We start from the raw sequence: 24,162 nt of genomic DNA, 5'->3' as shown, positions 1-24,162 counted from the left end.
CTCAGAGGAAAAAAAGCAGACCTGGGCATGACTGACCTTGGACTTCAGCTTCCAGAACCATGGTGGGGTGAGGGGCTGGAGGTGGGGGGTGGGGTAAATGTCTATGGGTTTTGTTATGGTAGGCCTAGCCAATAAGTCATTTCTCCAGTAACAGTTTCAGTGAGCATTTGAAGTAAGGAATTGGGGGGTGAGTGGGTTTGAGTGTTACCTCAGAAGTTAAGAACACTGGCTGCTCTTTCAGAGGACCCGGGTTCAATTCCCAGCACCCATATGGCAGCTCACAACTGTCTGTAACTCCAGTACTGGTACCTAAATGGCAGCTCACATCTGTCCATAATTCAGATACATTCTTCTGGCCTCTGCAGGGACCAGGCATGCACATGATGCACAGGCATGCATGTAGGCAAAATTCACATGCACATCAAAATAAATTCTTTTTTTTTTTTTTAATGAAGTAAGGAGTGGGAGGATGTTTGGAAGGATCCAGAGAACTGCATCCCACGTGGGTCATCACTGCTCACACACTGGTGTGCTCATTTTCCTAAGACCCAAAGGAGCCCTGTGCATAGGGACTCTGTGGTGGTTTGAATGAGAAAATATCTACCAAAAGTTCAGGTGGGCCAAAGGTTTGAACACTTGTTCCCTGGTTAGTAGCACTGGTGATGGGGGGGGGGGTTGGGAATGGGGGGGTAGGGAGGTGTAGGGGGGAGGGTAAGGGGTGGGGGTGTAGTCTTGAGAGCTCAAAGTCTTGCTGCACTTGCAGCTTACTCTCCACTTGCTTCTTGTGTTTGAAGGTGCGGGCTCTCGGCTTCCTGTTCCCGTCACTGTTCCTGTTTCTTGCCGCTGTGCCTCACAGCCATAATGGACTCTCTCATCCCTCTTGAACAATAAGTTAAAATAAATCATCTCTACCACACGGTGCCATGGTCAGGGGGTTGCAGCACAGCATTAGAAAAGTAATGAGTACAGGGTACCAGACCCCAGACTGGAAATCACAGTACAGCTCAGAGGTAGAACGATTTTTAAGGGGTTTTTATCATGATAACAGAGAGGGGGCAGAAAAGAGGTGCTCAGTGGGGACTCATTCACGACATAGCGTAAGTTTGAGGGTCACTGAATTTCCTTCTCCCATAAGAGCTCCTTCCACCCAGAGAACCGGTCTCCAGCTAAAGCGCCCTCCTGCTTTCCCCAGAGCTGCATCCTCCCCCTGTGCTTGTCTAAGCCCTCACACCATCTCTTCCAGGTCCCCTCCACCTCTCTGCAGTAACAAAATCCCACTGATTGCATTCCGAATGGCAGGGCAGTTTTGCTTCTGGAAAGATTCCTGGAAAATAGCTAATTTTTTTCTAATCTGTGAGCCAGTGCTACAGGGAGGCAACTTTTCCCAGAACACAGTGCACAGAAGTTCGGAAGTTCGTTCACTTCTGAGAATACCGCTGCCAGCTGGCATGAAGGGTAGAGCATCATAGTTTGCAAGACAGGAGAATATTTAACTTCCCATGACCCAGGAGGGCATGCTGTAGCAGTAAAAATAGTATAGGAAAACAATGTGATCTCAGAATATAGAAAGATGATCTCTTGACTCGTGTCCATAGTGTGACCACCATGGACCAAATTATGCACAACAATCAATCATATAGAGCAAGACTTGTCCCTGTCATATGAATTTTCATTGTGCTACTTTTGTATATAAACACACAGAGGAAAGCCAGTCTATCGTTCGCCATTGTGAGCATGCACCTATGTATATTTTTGTGTCTATCCCTGTGTGTGTCCATGTGTGTGTTCACATGCTGCAGGGAATCACACACTAGTTTTCAAAAGGTTCATTCTGATGTCCCAGTTCTGTGTTTCTCCCCTTTAGAAACATTCAGACAAATCTGATGGAGAGGATTCTGCACCTGTGGTCGGTCCATTTGAGAAGACAGAGTCCTGTAAAAACTTTAGCTATGGGGACATGACGAATGCTCCTGAAAATAGTGGAAGCCAGTAGTCCCACCCTGTTCTTGTCAGATATATTTCATTGTCCTGTGAAGTCCACACATTCAGGTACAAAAAGGGTTGCCAGTCACAGATGCTGTGGTGAGGGAAAAAAGAGTTATTTTTCTATTTCTAAGCATGAATCACTCAGTTGAGGCACCATATGTGAACTTCTCAGAGCCACGCTTCATGCTGAGTTGAAGCTCTGGCTTGCTTTGTACACCCCTCGGTAGCATACCCCCAAGCCCAGGAAAGCTACTGCCATTTCAGATTGTCTCTGCTGTGTTAATGACAATCCTGAAAGATGATTGCATGGAGCATTCATTACCAGGAGAAAGATGTGTTCACATGGAAAGGATGCACATCTAATCTATATGATGCACAACGTCCTCATCCCTTACCCAGAAGCATCTCTTTAAAGTGTCTTTTACTGTAGCTGGTGTTGAACCTAGCAGCCAAAATAAGCGGTATATTTGGCTTCTTCTAAAACAAGGGAATTTTCAGGCCTGACATCAGCTTCAACAGATGTAGTGTTTTTGCATTTCATCAGAAAGGCAGACCTCCTGCACCACCTGTGAGACATTTGGAGGCATTGGGAATAGGGAGGAAACTTCCTTCCTGCCTACGTTCCGTATCGCTCCTGTTGTTAGGAAGAAGCAGACAGGCAAAGGATATTGGCAGAGGCTCTGTGGAGCTGGGCAGAGCTTGACTGCTTCATTCATATCACAGCTCAGCAGTGATCTGATACCTGCTCAGAACTGAACCTAAGCCAGACCTCTCCTGGTGGATACAGTCAACCCAACCTATATGTATAACCCAATCTCAACCCAACCTGGATATGGGGACACACTAAAATCATACTCAGTACACACAAGCATGCATGTTTATATACAGATGTGCATACACACACACACACACACACACACACACACACACACACACACACACACACGCCCCTGCCCACCCCATAGGCTCCTTTGCATTCATGCTATTGTTTGCTTCCTCCTCTTCTTTAACCCAGTTGTTGGAATTTCTTACTTTTTCTGAAGTCCCACTTGGGATGACTCTTAGGGTAGTACTCCAAGGAATAGGCTGGCGAGGTCTCTTGCTCCTGACCCCTCTGTTGGGGGTGCAAAAGCAGTCAGCATAAGGGAGGGGCTGAATTTTGAGTAGAGAGACAATCTACATGATATAGTGTAGTGGGTGTAAACATGGTTTTGTTTTTATCCCAAGTGTGGGATGGGAAACAGACTTGTGAGAGAACAAGTGATGCTTATTCACTTGGAGGTCAAACTACCTCATGTGGGGCTTGGTTTTTGCTAGCTGAAAAAATCCTAATATACACTCTGAAAGAATATGTGTGTGTGTGTGTGTGTGTGTGTGTATGTTTGTATATGTATATATGTGTGTGTATATATATATCTCCAAAACAGGATGTGGGGGCTTTCGGGGTTTTGGGGTCTTGGTATTGCTTGGCTGTTCATCACTCCACTTCGAGATGCTCCAAGAGAGAACTGCTCCAGCGAAGGCTTTGAGGCTTTGGGCTCTGGCTGAGGCTTTGGGTTCTGGCTGCTCCAGGTTTCAGCAGAAACTTTGGTGGAATTGCTGGTCTGCTGAAATCCTGCCAACTATGCCAGGGGAATCACTCCCAGGAACTGAATCCAACAAAGTCTACTTCCCCTGTTCCCATAAACCTTTCTCTCCTATCTAGGGTAGGTAGGTTGGAAGGGAGGTATAAGCACTTAAAGAACCCCACATAAAGTAGAATTGGAAAAGTTGGAGCCTACAATATAGTCAAAATCACAGCCTCACAGGACAGCAAGAACTCTCTCAGCTGAGAGAACAAGAGGACAGAAAGATCAAACACCTCAACAAGCTAAACAACTTCCTAAAAATTCTCTAGAGTTGTCTTCATTCATCTTCCCTGCTAATATATGCCTTACAAAAATGTTATATGGCCCTTCAGATGAAAATACAGAACAAAGCGGTCAGCATAAACTGGGGCCAGGTTTAGAGGACACAGGGACCCTGTGATGATCAGTCTGCAGGATGAACTTGATGGGCTGTACATCCCCTTGGGGGTTTGACACACACCTCTGGGCATGTCTCTAAGAGAGGTTTCAGAGAGGACTCATTGAAAGCAAGAAGACCACTCTGAATGTAAATGGAACTATTCCATGGAGGAGCCGAGACTGAATGAAAAGGAGAGAAAGGAGAAAACTGGTCAGCACAAATCCCTTTCTTTGCTTACTGGTCTGGTCCAGCATGACGTGAGCCGTCTTTACCGTGCGCTCCTACCACCATGCCCTCCCCAGCTCGATAAGATGAAACTGTTTGAAACCAACTTTCCTCACCTTAAGTTGGTTTTGGCAGGTCTTTGGGTCACAGCACTGCAAAAGCAATTACTACAGAGACTGAGGGCGCACTTCCTCCCATGGCAGTCAGCGCATCGTTTCCTCAGCCCTGCTCTTGGGGTCATGAAAGGAGACCAGCATCTTGCAGATATCCCAGTACTTGGTGTTACAGGTAGTAGGACATACGAATTAATAAAACCTTGGAGGGAATCCTGTCCACTGTCCACATTATCAGAAGAAAGAGCTGAGCCCTAGGGAATGGCACTGTTCACTCGGGGTCACTCTGGTGGCTTATGCTGAACCCAGAGTTACATCCTTGCTTTCCTGGCCCCTCTTGGACTCGGAGTCCCAGATCTCTGTGGTCTAACCGGTTCCGCCGTCATCCCTAAGCCACACATAGGCCACTCTGCTGCATCAGGGTTCCTGGATGATAAGATACTCCACATACACTGATTCTTGGGGGACCAATTTATTTAGCTTTTGGACATCTCTAAATGGTATCCACCATCTTAGTTGCTGCCCCAGTACTACTTTGGATGTCAGAGCCTAGAACATTGTTGTTCCTTATCCATGTGTCAGGTAATCATAGACGACAGCCACGGTTTCCCAGCCCTTTTCCGCAAAGCCTCACGTCAGGCCTCTTTGAAACTAGTCTTGTGTCCCTGTGTTCTTCAACAAGATGTCCAAAATTCATGTCAGTACAATCCACCTCAGCATCCTCAGGAGATGCATCCTAGAACTCCCAGTGGATGTCTGAATCTCTGGCTACTACAAAGCTCTGTATTCTCTAAGCTTTTTCCTCTAGTGAGGGTTATTTTATAAACTAGTGACGGTAAGATATTAATGAAATAGAACAACCATAACAGTATATTACAGTGAATGATACATGACTGTGATCCCTCTTTCTTCTGAAATAAATAATTTTCCATTTATTATTTTCAGACTTTTGTTAACATCAAGAAACTGAAATGATAGAAAACAAAACCATGAACAAAGGGTACTACTCTATCCTTAAAAAGTGCTGGATTAGCTGAGGGAGGAGAGACCACTCAGGATCATAGGACACATTCCTCCATATCATCAAAGATGGATTGAGCAAACACATGAGGGCCACCTCTACCACACCCTAAGTTATTTTCATGTTTGTTGCTTCTAAGTGACCTTCCATCCTCAGGACCTTTTAATACAATAAAGATGTTCTATAGTTAGCTCATAAAATGTCATTCTAAAACAACACAAAGAATATAGGTAATAATACTATACAACAGAAATATTTTGAGAATATTATTTACATGCTACACACACAAACATATACCCACAAACACACATACAGAAACACACAAAGAAGGACATGTTAATTTGCTTGATTGTTGTAAAATATTTACTATGTTTATATTAAAACATCATGGGATTGGAGAGGTGGCTCAGAGGTTAAGAACACTCATGCTCTTCCAAAGGACCTCCTGTTCTGGGATATCCAACACTCTCATACAGACATACATGTAGCCAAAAGACCAGTGCACACAAAATAAAAATAAATAAATAATTTTTTAAAAATCATGTTAGCTGGAAAGGCACACACCCGCAATCACATTGCTCAAAAGACTAAAAGGGAAAAATGTTGAGCCCAGGAGTTGAAGACAAGCCTAAGCAATATAGAGACCTTGTTACACACACACACACACACACACACACACACACACACACACACAAGATATGTTATAAACTTTAAAAACATAAAATAAGAGCGGGCTGTGTGTATACTTCAGTAGTAGCAGACTTGCAAGCACACACAAAACCATGCACACCATGCCAGAACAACAAAATTGTGCATGTGCGTGTGTGTGTGTGCACATGCTTGTGTGTGCTCACATTGATATATACAATGAGGACTGTAGGTGTAGCCAAGTGAGAGTTGTACATGCACAAAGCCCAGAACAGCTTTGTGCTGTTCGATCACTAGCACAGAACACACATGTTCTGACTTAGCCTTTCCTCTTCATTCAGACAGGGAGGGCCTCTGCATCTTGATCTTCACTGTCCTTCCAACACGATCTGTCTCTGAGCAGAACAGTGCTAAGTCTCCTGGCACAACAAAAGTAGTCCCAACCAGGCTGCCGGCCATTGTGTTGACCGGCTCCTGCTGGACATGGTCATTGAACCCATTAGAAAAATACAATCACCCACCCCTGACCTCCAGCCCACATATCTTCACTCCGTTTTGCACACTAGCATATCGTCTCAAGAGACTGTGCCAAACACCTCGCTGAACCCACCATGGGTGCGGCATTTCCTTGACCTACCAGTCTGATGACCCTGTTTAAAGAAACTGCATTTGCTTTTAACGTGACTTATGTCTGGGAACCTAGACTTGAGCATGTGCCCTAGTGCCCTGCCTCTGGCAAATACTGGCTGACAGGCCCTGCCCAGCTTGTCAACTCTGCCACATAAGGGTTTGAAGAACACCAAATAACTTAAGGGTGGGGTTGTTCATAAATATATGAGGACCATGTGGTCTTGGGGCTCCAACTGCCCCAGAGCTTGGGTTGGTATGTTTCCCAGGAGCAAAGCAGCCTTCCCCGACCCTCACCCAACCTCAGGCTCCTGTGGAGCTCAGAGGAAGTAGAGGAGTGAGTGCTCCAGGCTGCTCCCAACTTATCTACTCCATCCCCCAAGGAAAACTCTCTGAGGCCTCATTTGCTCCTTGAAAGCAGGTCCTGGTCTTCACCAGGAAGCATTGTGTGGGGGACTCTCGGGGTTCAGCGAACCATGGAACAAACTCATATGACACAAGGACCTCAGCACATTTACAACCCTTTTCTGTTGATCCCAGTGCATTCAGAGACTGGGCCCTGACTTCAGCCAATAGATGTGACCTTGTCAGCACCCTCTGCCCCTACCAGGAGTGGTATGCCTCCTGGCTACATGCTGGCTATGTGTAAACTGTCATGATCAGAAGGACATCTAAAAACCATTACAAGCAAGCCTCTAATCCCTGCTTTGACCCCAAGGGGTTCCTTTTATATAGTTTCAATGTCTTATTGCATAAATATTATTTTTGCCATCCTTCTTTAGTGTATAGGTGGGATCATCACCACAGAGACAATCTTAAATGTGTTTCAGGCTGTTGCTGATGTTTATCAAATCCTGCAGCAAGTAATTATGGGGAGTGGGGCCATTTTGGGTGGTGATTACTAAGAGGCATGTCACTGGTGAAATTCTTAAGGCAATACCGTCCCTTTTGGTAGCCCTGAGGCATATGTGAACGTGGTTTCTCCTGAGGAGATGAAATGTCAGCTCCATGTGTTGAATCCAGCTGAATCAAAAACAAACAAACAAACAGTCTTGCATTCTAGCAAACAATAGTTGAAGTTTGGAATGAATTCAGACAGCATCAAACATGGTGTGTTTGTTTGTTACTTGATCCATGCTAACAACATACAAATTCCCTGACTCTAACCCACTCCTCACTACTTGAAGAGTCAAACTCTAAGAAGCTGATGGGTTTACTTGATGCTGACAGCACTAAAATTCATTTTCTTTAATCAGAGATATGGGCTTTTCCAGGACAGGGATAGGAAAGAAAACTGGGACTGGATTCAGTTTTGGGTGTTCCCTATAGTGAAGTAGGGGTTCTTGGGAGAACTGTTCAAGTGATCCGGGCTCTAGTTTCTTTGCCATGTTGCTTACAACCCCAAGGATGATGAAGAGTCAGAAATGATACACATAGCGTGACTGGCATGAACGAGTTATAGCTGCAACACCACAGAGCTGTTAGTTAAATCTTCCAATAGTAAGGACTCCACAACATGTGTGTGCCATGTTCTGTTTGTTCAGCACAAAGGCTGGGACACTGTGGTCGCCATACCCGAGACCAAGTTTCACATAGGGGTGGCACCCACAGAAAACTACTAAACACGGATCAAAGGAAAAGAGTACAAAACTGAGAGGCCTAAGGAAGCCTGCTTGAGGAAAAGAAAGTCATTGAACTTTGTAGTTGTCAACATTTCCAGATTTTTATCACAGAACCTGTTCATCCAATACGTGTGAACTGCCTACCTAAAGGCTGTTCTTGAGTGAGTGCCATTCCAGCCCCTCCTGAGGTGGACAGGTAGTCAGGGAGACACATGAGTTAGAGCCTGAAGGGGCTTCCATTCCAGAATTTGCCAATTCTGGACAAAAATCACAGAGTATTTTCTTATATAGAACTGAAGTTGACTAGATAGAGGCCATGATGGTCCACGCCTGTACTCCCACCACTTGAGAACGAGGCAAAAGAATCTCACATTGGAGGCCATCCTGGTTTATGTAGGGAGACCCTATCTTTAAAAGGGGAAAGGAAAAAAACCCCAAGAAGTAAAATTAACTGTCATAGATAATACTAATCTTGGTGTATAAAAGAAAATTATTAGGAAGGAGGCCCAAAGCTGTGCTATGACACAGATGACATATTTTGAGAACAGTATGCTAAGTGACACAAGCCAGTCAGAAAAATTACAAGGACTCGTTTGAAGTGCCTGAAACTGCCACATGCATAGAGACAGAAAGCAGAGTGTGGCGGTCAGGGCCTGGGGTTGGGGTAGAGTACTAGTGCTTGGTGAGCTCAGAGTTTCACTGCACAGGACAGAGAACTGACGCTTGCACTCGAGAACACACAGTGAACTCCACTCCCCTGGATTATGTGCTTTTAAAATACTAGAAAGCAAGTTTCATGTCCTATGGCTCAGCAGGTAAAGGCGTTTGCTTCTGGGTCTGACTATCTGAGTTGGACTCCCAGAACCCACATGGTAGAAAGAGTGAAACAGCTCCCACAAGTTGCCCTCTGACCTCCACATGCTCACAAACGTGCTCACACACACCAATTTAATTTAAATTTTTAAAAACAATTGAGCAGTTTATGGCAGTGTTGCTGAAATCCCTGAGCAAGGAAGGAGAATTACCAACTCAAGGTCAGCCTGAACTTCACAAAGAAACTCTATCTCAAAATAAAAAGGAATTTAAAAAGAAAATGGTTGTATCAGCTATTATAATCTAATTCTCCCTGTGTGTCACGGACATCTTTTATACACTGCCACCACAATGTCACAAAGTGTGTGTCCTTCCTATCCTGGCCTCTGAGTCACCATAAATGTCCTTTCTTAATCACTCAGTGTTTCCTGAGATGGCAGGCTTTGAGGCAATGGTGTCTCTTCTCTCAGGGGTTAGCACTCCTGATAGGTGACGCTGCCAGGAGGCATCTCAGAAAACTCAACACACAAAACTGATCCCAAAGGCCCTTGGCGGCGGCAGCGGGGCTCTGGCCAGACATTTGGCAAAGGCTCCCCTCGGCTGGCACTCTTGCACAATCCCTGTTCTACAAACTGTTTTCTTAAAGTATCTCTGCCCATAAATGCAGCACAAACAACTTGCCCATGAGTCATAGGACCTGAACACACGCTAAGTCCAGGTAATAATCTTTATGTAGTTTGTTTCTTAGTCATTGTCTGGCCCATTAGGCAAATATGCAGGGTGCATTTCTTTGAAAATAATCAGGGCCTCCACAGAAACTACGGCTGTAAATAGACCAAGCAGTAAAGAGTTGCACAGTGAGTTTAACTAAAGGAATTTTTTAAAGATAAGGGCAAGTTTGCAGTCCCTGGGATCAAGAAGCTTCCAAGTCTAGCTGGAATTAACTGTCTTTTATGACTTAGCTGAGCACTTGCGACAAACACTGAAGTCTCTGGCTGAGGTCAACACTGCATAGAATAAAAGGCTATAATTCCAAGTTGAAAGAGCACAGAGTCCAACTTTCTGGTTTCCTTTGGTTGCCTAAGCTTGCGCACAGCCACCCCCACTGTCATAAGGATAAACTACTATCTCCAGCAAAGAGGCCCCCAAGAAAGGCACAGCAGCTACACTCTGTTATCACATGCAGTACGCATCGGGGCCTGCTCCTTGCTTACAAGCTATGGGAACAAAGCTAGCGTGGCTTCTATTTCTCCTTTCACAGATGTCTGTTTATAGGATGGGTTTGACAACATTTCTATCTTCTACTATGTGAGCGTGACCTTTGCACCAACTTTCCTCACTTTCAGTGCAGTGTTCAAGCACTTACTGTAAAATGTAAAACTCGGTTCCTTTCTGTTAAACGGCACGTTGAGATTTCACCCAACTATCAGCTAGTGTAAACCTTGGAGGTTGGCAGGCTAAGCAGTGATACTATGTGTCAAAGCCATGGATGGGAGTTGTAAAAGCCATAGATGGGAGTTGTGGTAATTGACTTCAGCTTTCTCTATTTTCAACTTACTAGGGGTTCATTCAGTTAGAGCATTAGTATATAAGATAGAAAGAGAGCCAGCAATGGTGCTGCATGCCTGCCTACGATGTTGCCTACAAGGTATATTCACATTTTCATACCCTCACACTCACCTTTGACACACACACACACACACACACACACACACACACACACACACAGACACACACGCTTATACACACTCACACACTCATGCATTCAAACACATCACTCATAGACATATTCTTAAGTACACTCATGCACTCCTCCTCCCAAAAGTACACGTACTAACATTTATACACTCACACACTATACAGATATACACACAGAGATTCATACTCTGATGAATATGTGATTTCCCACACATATCACATTTTCTCTCTCTCTCTCTCTCTCTCTCTCTCTCTCTCTCTCTCTCTCTCTCTCTCTCTCATCTGTCCTGCCAGGCAGGCTGGGAAACAGACATCAGCATCCATGTCCCCTCTGAGCCCACGACAGACACCATGCCTGACTGTGGCACTCCTTCCCTTTCCAAGTCCAAATTCCCTTCAGGCAGCACCTACCATCTATTTCCTCGCCTGATATAAAACTTCTGCACTCTCCTTATCAAACTTCCCAGCAAACTCTTTAAGTACCATTAGCTACAATTCCCTTTGCTACTGCAACACAGTCCAAAGTCATGCTGGTTGTGGAACTATCATCTTCCTCTTAGCAGGTCCCTGCAATGAACAGGATAGAGATGAGGAGCAGTGACCCCCGACCACATCAACATATTGAAGGAGACCAGAGGTAGAGGAGATTGCATGTCTCTGGGTCATGTCCCACTCCTGAGTATTTGTCTCACTTCACAGATATTCCTATCTTTGCCCCCAAGGGTCCCCTAATGAGGACCTGGGTCTTCCTATGTCTCTTCTACTCCCACACTTGAGTAAATGCACCTCACATTTTAACAAGATTAGTATCAAGAAACAGGTAGATATTAGATGGAAATATGCTCATTGAAAATGAAATTGAGGAAGATGTGGTACTATCCTCCCGGGTGTCTGCTTGCTGCACCCCAGCCTTCTCTTTCTGGAAGGTCATTGGTTCCTCTCATCCTTCCAAATTATTGTGGCTCAAGGGAACCTTTGAGTGAACCTTCTTTTCATCATCTGGGCCCCCTCTGAAGCACTAGTGTAGCACTGGCCACACCACTCAGTAGATGTTGCTTGGTCAACTTACTGCACTGGAATTGGAGTTCTGTGAAAGAGGAATGTTCTTCACCTTCACCCCTCCCGCTCAGTGTCCCATGTGCTAGGTGATGGGAGAACGGCACCAAACGTGGACCCAAACCAATCTACCAAAGGGTACATGATGAGTGTCTGACCTCAAGCCCCAGCCCAAGAGAGAGAAAGGTGTGAGAACATCCCTGCTTTCTCCTAAGCAGCTTATGATTTGTTGTGGAAAAACAAAACAGATGCATGAGATATGGTACCAGGAAAGGACACATTTGGATGGTGAATTGATTACAGATTATAAGGCAATCCCAAAAGAAGGGACGGTGGTTGGTTAAAAAAAAAATGTTGGCTCAGTTTATTAACAATTAAACTTTATTATACAACCCAACTAACACACACAAGAAGGAAAAAAAGGTTAAAGGGATAGAAGAATAAACCTCCTGGAAGCCGTAGAATACAGAAAAGATCTCCTGGATTGAGGGCTGTAAAAGGGCAGGCTTTGATGGAGAGAGAAGGGTTAGAAAAGCAACACGGACTGGGAGGCAGCGGACATGGAGATTGTAACTTGTGAATTTTGTGTAGCTGTCACAGGGTACTTGATACTGGAGAAGATGTAAAGAAAAGGTGTTTCTACTTGGCTCACAATTCTAGTGGCTTAAGGATCTAAACAGCATGGCCATCCTAGTGGGGTCCTCTTAGCTGTAACATGATGTGGTAAAGACAAAATAATTGAACATGTTCTTCTCCAGAGTTTATAAACCACTGTGTGATGCATAAATGAGTTGTGTAAACGTCTTTACTGTTGCACTTACATCTTACTAGTTTAAGATTCACAAACATGCCATCTAACATTCCTAGTAGAACTGTTTTCCAACGGGCAGTAGGAACCCATTCACCAACATCTGCCACCTTCCATACCCATCTGTGAGAAGGGATAGAATTTTTGCACTTCATCATCTGTATGATGCTTGCATGCTAGCCCATCTCTGCCTGGACTCTGCCCCAGCTATAAAATTTGTCTTTCAAAATATCAGCATATCAAAGAGATCTCTCCATGCCTATGTCTATCAGTTACACTGCTCACAGTGGCTACAATATCAAAGCAACCTAGATGGCTCTTAGTTGACAAATAAAGAGAATATAAAATAACATAGGAATAGTATTCGGCCATAAAAAACAATTACACCCTATAATTTTTAGGACCAGGATGGACCTAGGGGATATAAGGTGTGATGGCTAATCCCAGTTGTGGACTTGACAGGAAGTAGCTAAAACCCTAGCAGGTGAGCACACCTGTGAGAAACTTTGTTTGTTTGGATTATTGAGGTGGAAGACCCACCCTAAATCCAGGTCATTTGAGGTCAGAAGAAGATCCACCCTAAATCTGGGCCACGCCTTCTAGCGGCAACCCACATAAAAGAACAAGAATAAAAGAAGCTTGTGCTTTTCTTCTGCCTGCCTTCCCTCCCACAGGCATCTATCCTGACCCATTTCTGCTCCGATGATGTTAGAACCCACTTCTTTGGCTTGCTAATGAAGACTAAAGGCTGGCAGCTCTCTAGGACCACCCTGGGACTCCAGCACCTGACTGGGACTAAATGAAGGGAGCCTTGACCTTTCTGCCAGGAGGCAGCATTGTTAGTCCACCTGGACCCATCATGTAAGCCTAATAAATCTAGCAAATCCCTTACATATGTGCAATATATATTATATTCATTGTATTAGCTCATCCTACCAGTTCTGTTCCTTACAGAGCCCTGACTAATACATTCTTAAGTGAAAAGCACTGCATGTTCTCTCTCGTATCCAGATGCTTTAAATATATATGAGTAGAATAAAGATTGCTAGAAGCTGAGGGAGGTTAGGAGGATAGAGGGAACCGGTTGGATGACTGGCGCCAGAAAACACAGTTACATTGGAGGAATGAGGTCCTCCGATGCGGAATGGATGAGGTGGCTGTACTTCACAATAGCCTAGTATTGCTCAAAGATGGGAGCTTGGGGCTTCCAAAGAATGATAAAGGAAGGAATTTCATCGCCACATCACATCCACGTACTGAAATATAACGCTTTCTCACATACAATTATTTTGTGTTAAAACGTTTAAACCATTTAAGAGCTCTTTTAACTACATCATCATACACTAATATCGCACATACAGTCTACTCTTCCAGCAGCCCACATCATCACGCTGTCAATCTCAAGAAGCAAAAAGGACCCCCGAAGCCCCTTTTGTGGGTGCCACCATCTCTTGATTGCTCTGCTCACAAGCTTCAGAGTTTGAGAATTTCCCAACAGGGTGAAGCCTCAGAAATTGTGGGGTGGATTAGAACACGTTTTAACGGCACTGTTTATATAGCAACGGGAAGGAAACTAAATTCCCCTAGGCTGGACATCGCTAAGCGTCTCAGACAGTGCAACTCATCTTCGGTTTTCTTCACTGTTCTGCAGTCAGAAAGCTTGCACCTGAGCACAAATTTGTTCTTGCAAGCCAGTTGCACCTGCAGGGGCTAATTAGAGGGGCATGGATCCAGCCATGCTAGCAATTAGGCAATTCCTCTGTGCAATTTCTTTCCTAAGAACAATGCTCACTTTTTGACAGCACTGCCCATTTCAAACAGATTGCTGGCATGGTGCAGCTGCCAGCTTCAGCACCTTGCAGTCTATTTGTCGCATGACAGACCAAGCAGATAGTCAGGACAGAGAGGCCTTGCCTAAGGCTGCTCCCTAGAAAAGTGACTTGGGAGAAATGGTGTGACCTAAACCTTTGGACAGCAGCATCTCCCCTCTGGGCCTGAAGCCAGCTTCAGCACTCCGTGTTTCAGGAAGCTAAGTAAGCTCTTCCTCATCAGCCTTAATCGACTTCAATTGATCATCTTCCCCTAGCTCCACCTTCTGAGGAGTCCGCTGTGCTCCGGCTACACACCTCTCTGCTATCCCCTGTCTATGACATATTGAAGGGGCCACCAAGTGTTGTTGGCAGGTGGCCAGCTGTCCTCCTTTTCACCACTCCTAAACTCTCTCTCTCTCTCTCTCTCTCTCTCTCTCTCTCTCTCTCTCTCTCTGAATAGTTAACTAGATGACCAAAGACTAGAAAAATAATTGAACATGACACCCAGGAGCTGAAGACTGAAGAAAAAAAAAGATTTGGCTGAGGTCAGGGGGAGCTGCCAAACAATGGCTTACACCCTCCCCTCCCTACCAGAAACCTGCATGTCCTCGGAAGGGAGAGCTGCAATAGAGCTCCGAGCCTGGGAGAGCAGAGTTGCAATGCTCTTGGCCTATGGCAGCTACTTCACAGGATGCTCCTAAGGTCAGTGGGAGCCTCTGGTAAAGGGCCACCCCCCTCCCCTCACCAACGCAGCACTGCTGAGCCATCAAGGAGAAAACTGAGAAGGCTACTGCTCCACTTAGCACAACCCTGCTAGAAACTCAATCAACAGGTAACTGCTCTAAACTCCACTGAGGCAATACACACTCATATCTGGCTCAATAGGTTTGAACCAGAGTTGCACATGGTGCCTACCCAAGCAGCAGAGTTTGCTACACGAAATATCACAGGAAGGACCAAAAATTCAAAACCCATCCCACCAAGGAACAGATATTAGTCAACTTGATTTTTTTAAAAATCTGTGGAAATTAGTATGGTGGTTTCTTAGGAAGATGGGAATAGATCCATGTCAAGATCCAGCTATCCCACATTTGCTCAACCATGTTCACTGCCGCTCTATTCAGAATAGCCGAAGCTTGGAAATGACCTAAATGTCCCTCAATGGAAGAATAGATAAAGAAAAATGTGGTACATCTTACACAATGGGACACTAGTTCAGCCATTTAAAAAACAGGGTGTGGGGGGAAATCATGAAATTCACATGTAAATGGGAGGAATTAATGGGGGAAATCATACTGAGAGAGGCAACCCAGACCCCCAAAAGATAAACAATGTGTATATTCTCTTACATGTGGTTTTAGCTGTTAAGTTAATGATAATTGAGCTAAATCTATAGAATCATGGAGGTTGGGGGGGGGAGTAAGGGGCAGGGGGGGAGGCACCGAGAGATCTCCCTAGAAAAGGAAAATAGAATAGATAGTTATGGTGCATGGGAAAGAATGAAACGTGAGGATCAAATAAAGAAGGGGAAGGAATAGGGGGATGAGGGAGGGAATACAGAGAGGCAAAGCTAAAATTAAGGACCATTTGAGGAGGAGGATGAAAACCTAACACAACAGAAGCGTCCTAAGGATAGACACATGTACGTAAGCAATCTAAATGAAGTTGCCAAAGAACGGCGGTAAATGAATCAATCTTTCAGTACTTGTATTAGGTTATATCTCATTGAGCTGTTGTATTAGGTTATATCTCATTGAGTTGTTGGCCAAAGGTGTCCCATGAGATTCCCAAACAACCCAGGCTGTTGCCAAAACTGTAGATTGCTCTCACCAAACTAACAGCAAGGCCCCGTTGCTGAAGATGACACCCACACAGCTCACTGACCGTGGAGAATTTTAGCTAGTACCTACAGAGAGCCTTTACGCCTATGTGCTAGTGTCTTTGGTACAGGAAGGCACTCTGTGTGCTACCAAAGGAGACATGTAAACACAAACCCTTTGATCTACAATGCTTTCCTGTCCGTAAAATATGCTAGAGCAATGAGACACTGGAACACTTACGCCTAAATGGGATGCTTTGATCAATCCCCACCACCACCCTCCCATCCCCCCACCCCGGTCTCAGAGCTCAGAGAACTGTTCAATTCATTTTATGCAATGGTGTTTGTTTCTCTTATCTTACTTCTTAACCCAGCTAGCACTCAAATAATTGAGACTCTTTTATAATGCAAGGCTTCACAGCACAATCTGAGCAGTTTAAGTCTGTTTTAACCCTCTGTGCTATGTTGTCTTACTCCCAGCAAACATCCCAGAGATACTTGCGCTTTTGTAGCTTTCCTTGGCTCCAGTTCCTTCCGCCTCAACTTCCTTTGCCGTCCCCGCCCCCCCTTCCCTCCTCTTAAATCCTCCTCCCCTAGCTGGCAGGAAGTCCAGCCCTAGTCTCTCCCCTGCTCATCAATTGGTTGTAAGCTGCTTTATTGACATGACAGAGGGAGAACTGGGGAGCAGAATTTACACAACATTTTGACAGAAAATCGGAATTTAAACTACACAATAGCCTTATGCCCACACTGAACCCCAAAAAGAGGAGGTGCGAAGAGTATAAGAGCCAGACAGGATGGAGGACATCGAGGCAAGGCTCTCTAAATCAATCCGATCAATGCACAAATAAAGCTCACAGAGCCTGAGGCAAGCACGCACAGGGCCCACATGATGGGTTTGGAGTTCCAGAGCTGAGGAGAGAAGTGGACACACATCTTCATCCTACCCCAGAAGCAACCTCCAATTGTTGAGCACAAGCAAATGAAAATTTAGTTTTCTCCAAGCGAGTCTCACTGAGGAAACAAACTACAGACTGTATGCTCAGCAGTACATGAGCATCAGTAAAGGAACTCAATGGTATCTTTAGAGGTTCCTAGTCCTTGGGCTTTTTCTTTCTTCGTCTTCTTTTTTGTTTTGTTTTATTTTTTTTATCTATTTTTCTTCTTTCTTTTTACCGTACAGGTCCTCTGTGTATAGATTATGGCTTCTATCTTAGAACTTCTATGGGATTCCTGAGGGTGTAAACAAGTGAACCTCACTGCCTTGTGTCTTCTCTTTAGTTCTTTTCCTTCTGCTTGTTTGTCTTGTCCAATTCCGATGTGTTAGTTTTTGTTTATCTTATTATATTTTGTCTTACTTTACTATTATTATTATCCCTTAGATGTCTGTCTTCTAACTAGAAACAAAAAGGGAGTGGATCCGGATAGGGAGGAAGCGGGAGGAGTACAGGAAGGAGAAAGTGTAAACAGGGTGTATTAATGAGGGGGAAAAATCTATTTTAAATAAAATTAAAAGATCTAATGTACTTTCATTACACTTGGAGTTTTATTATTCTTAATGCTTTTACTTTTTTTCTGATTTTAATCCTCACCTTTGCACAACCGTAATTACTCTATGTTTGCTTGTATGTTGCTGGCTTAGACTGGGTTAGGCTGAGTGATCTTCCTGCTTCTCCACCCATTCTACTCTTGTGTATTCGCTACAATTTTTCCTATGTGCAACCTGGATACTTTTTCTCTCATTCCTACCTCTTTCTTCCCTAGATCTTCATTTTTGTTTGTTTGTTTGTTTAAGTTTGATCTCTCAAAACTAAAATTTTCTAAACTTTGTGGATCATAGCAGTTTCTCAACTTCCTGTCCAATGTATTTCTCCACTCTGATTATTTTCTCAATACCTATTAAAACATTAGTAGTCCCTATGTTTACCCAGCTACATCTCCTCCGGCCCTAGTCTTGGTAACTTATTAGTTACCAATCATGGTTACACTGTATTATCTTTGTTCATTGGTCCTTCAGTGGGTCTTGGAGATAAACAAACTACTCTTTTGGGTGGGCTAGTGTGCTATGTGCACAACAGCTGCAGTGGCTTCTGCAGTTAGGATTCTATGTTGAGAGTAAGAAAGGAGTTGTACCAGCCTCCCTGAGTATATACTTTGAGGGTTTAATCTTCTGAATTATTCACCTCAGCTTTACCATAATCTACCCCTACTAGAACATTGTAAATACTTCAACTGAAAGAATATATACTCTAAAATAGTATCCCAGTCTCAATGCAAGAATATAAGAAAGATAAAACTCTAGACATTATTACTCCTGTACCAATTGTACAGTCATGAGTCTTAATTGGAGTTAATTAAATGAATTTCAGGCAAGGAATTTGGAAGAATGAACACAAGAGTATGAATGAATAAATTCAAAGAAATAAATAACTGAATGAAATAAAATAAATACAGGCCAGGAAACAGAAATCCTAGAAAATGAAATACTGAGAAAAATATAATAATAAATTTTATAAACTCAGTAAGTAAAAAGGAGAAGGACAAGGTTAATAGAAAGCTTACCAGTAAATGGATCCATCACTGGAAGACAGATTATCAGGGACGAAAGACAAGATAGATAAAATAAAATATTCAGACACGGACAAAAATAAAAATAAGAAAAATATGAGCCTCATTAGTAGATCATATGGAAGACAGACTATCAGGGGCAAAAGACAATGCAAATGAAATAAAATAGTTAGACACTAAAAACATAAAAATAATTAGAAACTATGAACAGAGCTTCCAAGCTCTATTTGGTGTCATGAATATATAAAATATACATCAGCAATGGAATAAACATCACTTATAAGTCATGGGGATGGAAAGAAGAGAGAACATTAGACTAAAACGTGAGTAATATATCCAATAGAATCATAACAGAAAAGTTCCTCAACCCTACAGCTCTGATGACCTTCTGGACTCAGGAGGACAAGTCCAGAAAAGAATTTCTGTACCATACTGCAGTTAAAACAATAAACATAGAGAACAAAGAACGTACTGACTGCTGTAGGATAGAAGCACCAAGCCACACAAAGGCAAGCCCATTATAATTACAGTGGAATCCTCACCAGGTCCAAAAGCCAGCACAGCACAGAATGACGTGTTCCAAACACGGTCATACAGTACCACAGGTGCATCCAGCAGAAACATCTGTGATAAGCAGGAGAAAGAAACTTACCGTGATTTTTAAAAGGTGAAGAACTTCGTGACCACTAAACCAGCACCACAGAAGGTTCTTATATCTTTCAAACTGAACGAAAAGAAACACAACCAGGAGCCCATAGGAAAAACTAACCAATGCTGAAAGAGTAGTTAAGGAGTAGGAAAGAGAAGACATAAAATACTATAAAATCAACAAAATAACAGGCAGGCACTAGCACATACCTTTCAATAATAACTTTGAATATTGTGGGCTACATATCCCAATAAAGGGAAGAGGTTGGCAGAGTGGATTAAAATACAAAATCCGCCTATTTTTATTTTACCCAAGAAATGCACCTTACCATCACTGACAATCACAACCTTAAAGCAAAGGATGGTTAAAGGGTTTCCAAGTTAATGCAAAGAAAAGGCAAAAAATACACCACTGTCTAAACATCCAACAAAACAGGCATCAACAAAAACTAGAAAGATAAAGGCGATCACTTCATACTGATTAAATTAATATCCCATCAAATGTATATACAAATCTAAGCATATATAAATATATGCAATATATAGTGCAGGTAATTTTCTAAAACAAATAATACTGGCTGTAACGACATAGATTAACCTTAACACAATAATACTGGATGATTTTAGAACCATATTCTCTGCAATAGACAGGTCATCCTAACAAATAAACAGAAACATTAGAGATAAATGAAATCACAGATGAAATTAACCTAAAAGGCATCTATAGAACATTCCATGTAAACACTAAAGAATGCAAGTTCCTCTCAGTAGCTTATGGTACTTTCTTTAAATTACATTATATAATAGAGTACAAAAACTCAATAAATGTCAAAAAAGTGAAATAATTTATTGTATTCTATTTGGACCCATGGAATAAAGCTAGAAATCAACAAGAAAAACCGTAGACTATATACCAACTCATGGGGAAAAAAAGAAGACACTATTGTATAATAAATGTGCTATAAAAATAAGCAGGAAGAATTTTAATTCCTAGAACTGAATAAAAATGAAAACACAACATACCAAAACCTGTGGAATACAATGAGAGCAGTACTAAGAAGGAAGTCACAGCTACAAACATCTACATATAAATACCATAATGCTGAACCTTTGAGCCCTCTAAAAACAAAAGCAAATCAAACTCAAAATCAGTAGCCAAAAAACAAACAGTTAAGATCAGGTCAGAAAAGAAAGCAACTGCCGCAGTTAGGGTTACTATTGCTGTGATGAAACACCATGACCAAAAACAACTTGGGAAGGAAAGTGTTTATTTGGATTACATATCCTGAGTCAAGGTCCACTGAGGCAAACCAAGGCAGGAACTCAAGCTGGGAGGGAACCTAGAGGCCAGAACTGATGCAGAAGCCATGAAGAAGTGCTGCTCATGGGCTTGTGCCACATAGCTTGCTCAGTCAGCTTTCTTATAGGATCCAGGACCACCAGCCCAGGGATGGCACCGCTCACAATGGGCTGGCCCCTCCCCCACCAGTCACTAATTAAGTAAATGCCCTACCTCAATTGAAGTTTCTTCTCCTCAAATGACTCTAGCTTGTGTCAAGTTAACATAAAATTACCCAGCACAGAAATTAAAATGTTAAAACTACTAAGAAAAGGTAAACAGCAGGCAATGAATTGGCTTAGAGGGTAAAAGTGAGTGCCATGCAAATCTGGCTACCTGTGTTAGATCCCTGAAGGTCACAATAGAAGAAAACAGTGACTCCTGACCTCTACACACACAGACACACACACAGACACACAGACACACACACACACACAGGGAGAGAGAGAGAGAGAGAGAGAGAAACTCCCACACCCACATATATACACAATAAGAACCATAAGACAAATTTTACAAGATTTTTTAAACAAAAATATCAAATCAACAAACTCTTAGTGATAGTAGCTAAAAGAAGAAGAGAGAAGACCAGAGTTAATAAAACTAGTGATGAGAAGGGAAACATTATGACAGATGCCAATGAAATTTGGAAAAATCATTAGGAAATACCTTGAAATCCACCAAATTAAAAAATAGAAAATAGAAAAATAAATAAATAAATAAATAAATAAAACCAGAAAATAAAAAAAAATAAATAAATAAATAAAAGAAAATATAAAATAAGTACATTGAATCTATAGACTCACATGAAGCACCAACATTAAATCAAGATGAGAGAAACAATGTAAAGAGAACAGCAACAAGTAATGAAATTGAAGCAGTAACAAAAACAAAGTTGCCCAACCAAAAACATCACACCCTGGGGAGGTAGCTCAGTGAGTAAATCACTTGCCCAGCAAACATGAAGACCAGAGCTTGGTTCTCCATATCACACATAAATGTCTGGTGAACATGGTGGCTTGTTGGGCTCAGAAAGCAGAGACTAGCCACATCTGCCAGCTCTGGGTTTGATTGACAAATGACGCCTCAGTGAATAAGATATAAGAGTAACAGAGAGTCCTCACTGTGTGCTCTCCCACCACTGCCTGGCAGTCCTTTGCCAGATGAGATTAGTATCCTAAGCACTGGCTCCTCATCTCACAGGGACCTGTGCCAAAAGTGTGTGCAGATGCTTGAGCCTTAACTCATCCAGGTGTGGACTATAGACCTTTTAACTGATGCTGTAGTTGTTACAATGAGGCCAAAGGGAAGAACAGTATTATTGAGCAGAGTTTGGGAAGTTCCAAAGTAACAAAAGGCTGTTACAAGGTCACTGTTGCAAAGCCAATTGATTTAAAGGATAAATACAAAAATATTAGAGCTAAATTTTTCAATATGTTGCCAATAACACAAATGTAGAGGCTGGGGATGACACTGTAGTGGCTACTGTTCTAGCATGTTTTATTGCCAAGGAGAGCTTTGAGATCAGCAAAGATGCTAATCAAGTGGAAATCTGGAGAGGTGTGATGCTCTGTTGATGTTATAATTGCTAAACTTAAAAACAAAACAATCTAAACTGTGACAACACCTTAAAAAATCTCTCAGGTTTCTATAATTTGTGCAAATAGAGACAAAGACATTGGAAACATCATTTCTGATGTAATGAAAAAGATTGAAAGAAAGAGTGTCATCACAGTGAAGGACTGGAAAAACCCTGAATGATTACATGAAATTATTGAAGGTATGGCATTTGATAAAGGACATATTTCCCCATGTTTTATTAACACATCAAAAGGTCCAAAATGTGAGTTCCAAGATGCCTTTTTGTTGTTGTTGTTGAGTGAAAGGAAAATATCTAGTGTCCAGTCAATTGTACTTGCTGCTGAGTTTGCCAATGCTCATCAGAAGCCCTTGGTCATAATTGCTGAAGATGTTGATGGAGAAGCTCTAAGTACAGTGGTTTTGAACAAGCCAAAAGCTGGTCTTCAGGTTGTAGCTGTCAAAGCTATAGGATTTAGGGACGATAGGAAGAACCAGCCTGAAAATATGGCTGTTGTTACTGGTGCTGTGGTAGTTGGAGAAGGAGGGTGGACTTTAAATCCTGAAGATGTTCAATTTCATGACTTAGGAAAAGTTGGACAGGTCACTGTCACCAAAGATGATGTCATGCTTCTGAAAGAAAAAGGTGACAAAGCTCACAATGAAAAATGTATTCAAGAAATCACTGAGCAGCTAGACATCACAACTGGTGAGTGTGAAAAGGAAAAGCTGAATGAGCAACTGGCTAACCTTTCCGATGGAGTAGCTGGACTGAAGGTTGAGGGGACAAGTGATGCTGAAATGAAGAAGGAGAAAAACAAGAGTTACCAGGTGCTCTCAATTCTATGACAGCAGCTGTTGAAGAAGATATTGTTCTAGGAAGGGGTTATTCTCTGCATCAGTGCATCCCAGTCCTGGGTTCATTAAAGCCTGCTAATGGAGATCAGAAAATAGGTATAGAAATGATTAAAGGAGCACTCAGAATTCCAGCAGTGACTATTGCTGAGAATGCAGCTGTTGGAGGACCTTTGATAGCTGAGAAAATTCTGCAGAGTTCCTCAGAGGTTGGCTATAATGCTACCCTTGGAGATTTTGTGAACATGGTGGAAAAGGGGGTGATGGATCCAACAAAGGTTGTAAGAGCTGCTTTACTGCCTGCTGCTGGGGTGGCCTTCATGCTAACTAACTATAGCAGAAGCTGTAGTGACAGAAATTCCTGAGAAGGACCCTGGAATGAGCAACATGGGTAGAGTGGGAGAGGGTGTGGCAGGTGGCGTGTTCTAACTCCTAGAAATAGTGGTTTGCTTTTATCAATGAACTGTTGACAGGAAGCTCAAGGAAGGTTCTTCTTCTGTAACTTCAGGGAAGGCACCTGAAAAAAAAATTACTGAAGGGAAGGCTGACTGATCACATCAGTTATTGGTTCCCATTGACAATATATAATGGTTTACTGCTGCCACTGTCCATGGCTACAGATCATTTATTTTGTATTTTTTGAATAAAGACATTTGTACATTTCTGATGCTGAATGCAAGAGCCATGTACTAGTGCTGTTCTTTCAACTTTAATCACCAAGACATTTCTACTATTAACACACAAAATTAGTAGCTTTCTTATATACCAATAACAAACGTGCTGAGAAAGAAATCAGAAAAACAATTCCATTCACAATTTCAAAAATATCTAAGAATAAAGGTAGCCAAGGAAGCCAAAGACTTCTACAAAGAAAACTTTAAAACATTAAATAAAGAAAATAAACATATTCTTGATGATTACAG

The 24,162-nt window shown here is 42.6% G+C and overlaps 1 pseudogene across 1 annotated transcript in view; it reads left to right on the top strand.

Annotated features, from left to right (window-relative positions):
* The window catches only part of LOC311605849 (60 kDa heat shock protein, mitochondrial-like), a 29,429-nt pseudogene extending 5,761 nt beyond the window's left edge, over positions 1-23,668 (top strand). The window contains exon 3 of the transcript in view: positions 22,059-23,668. The product of the transcript in view is annotated as a 60 kDa heat shock protein, mitochondrial-like (transcript). The remainder of the gene's footprint in view (positions 1-22,058) is intronic.
* The last annotated feature ends 494 nt before the right edge of the window (positions 23,669-24,162 follow it).

Source organism: Acomys minous (assembly GCF_964271855.1).
Source record: "Acomys minous genome assembly, chromosome: 9".
In the NCBI taxonomy this organism is placed as follows: Eukaryota; Metazoa; Chordata; class Mammalia; order Rodentia; family Muridae; genus Acomys; species Acomys minous.
This window is presented reverse-complemented; position numbering and strand designations above follow the sequence as displayed.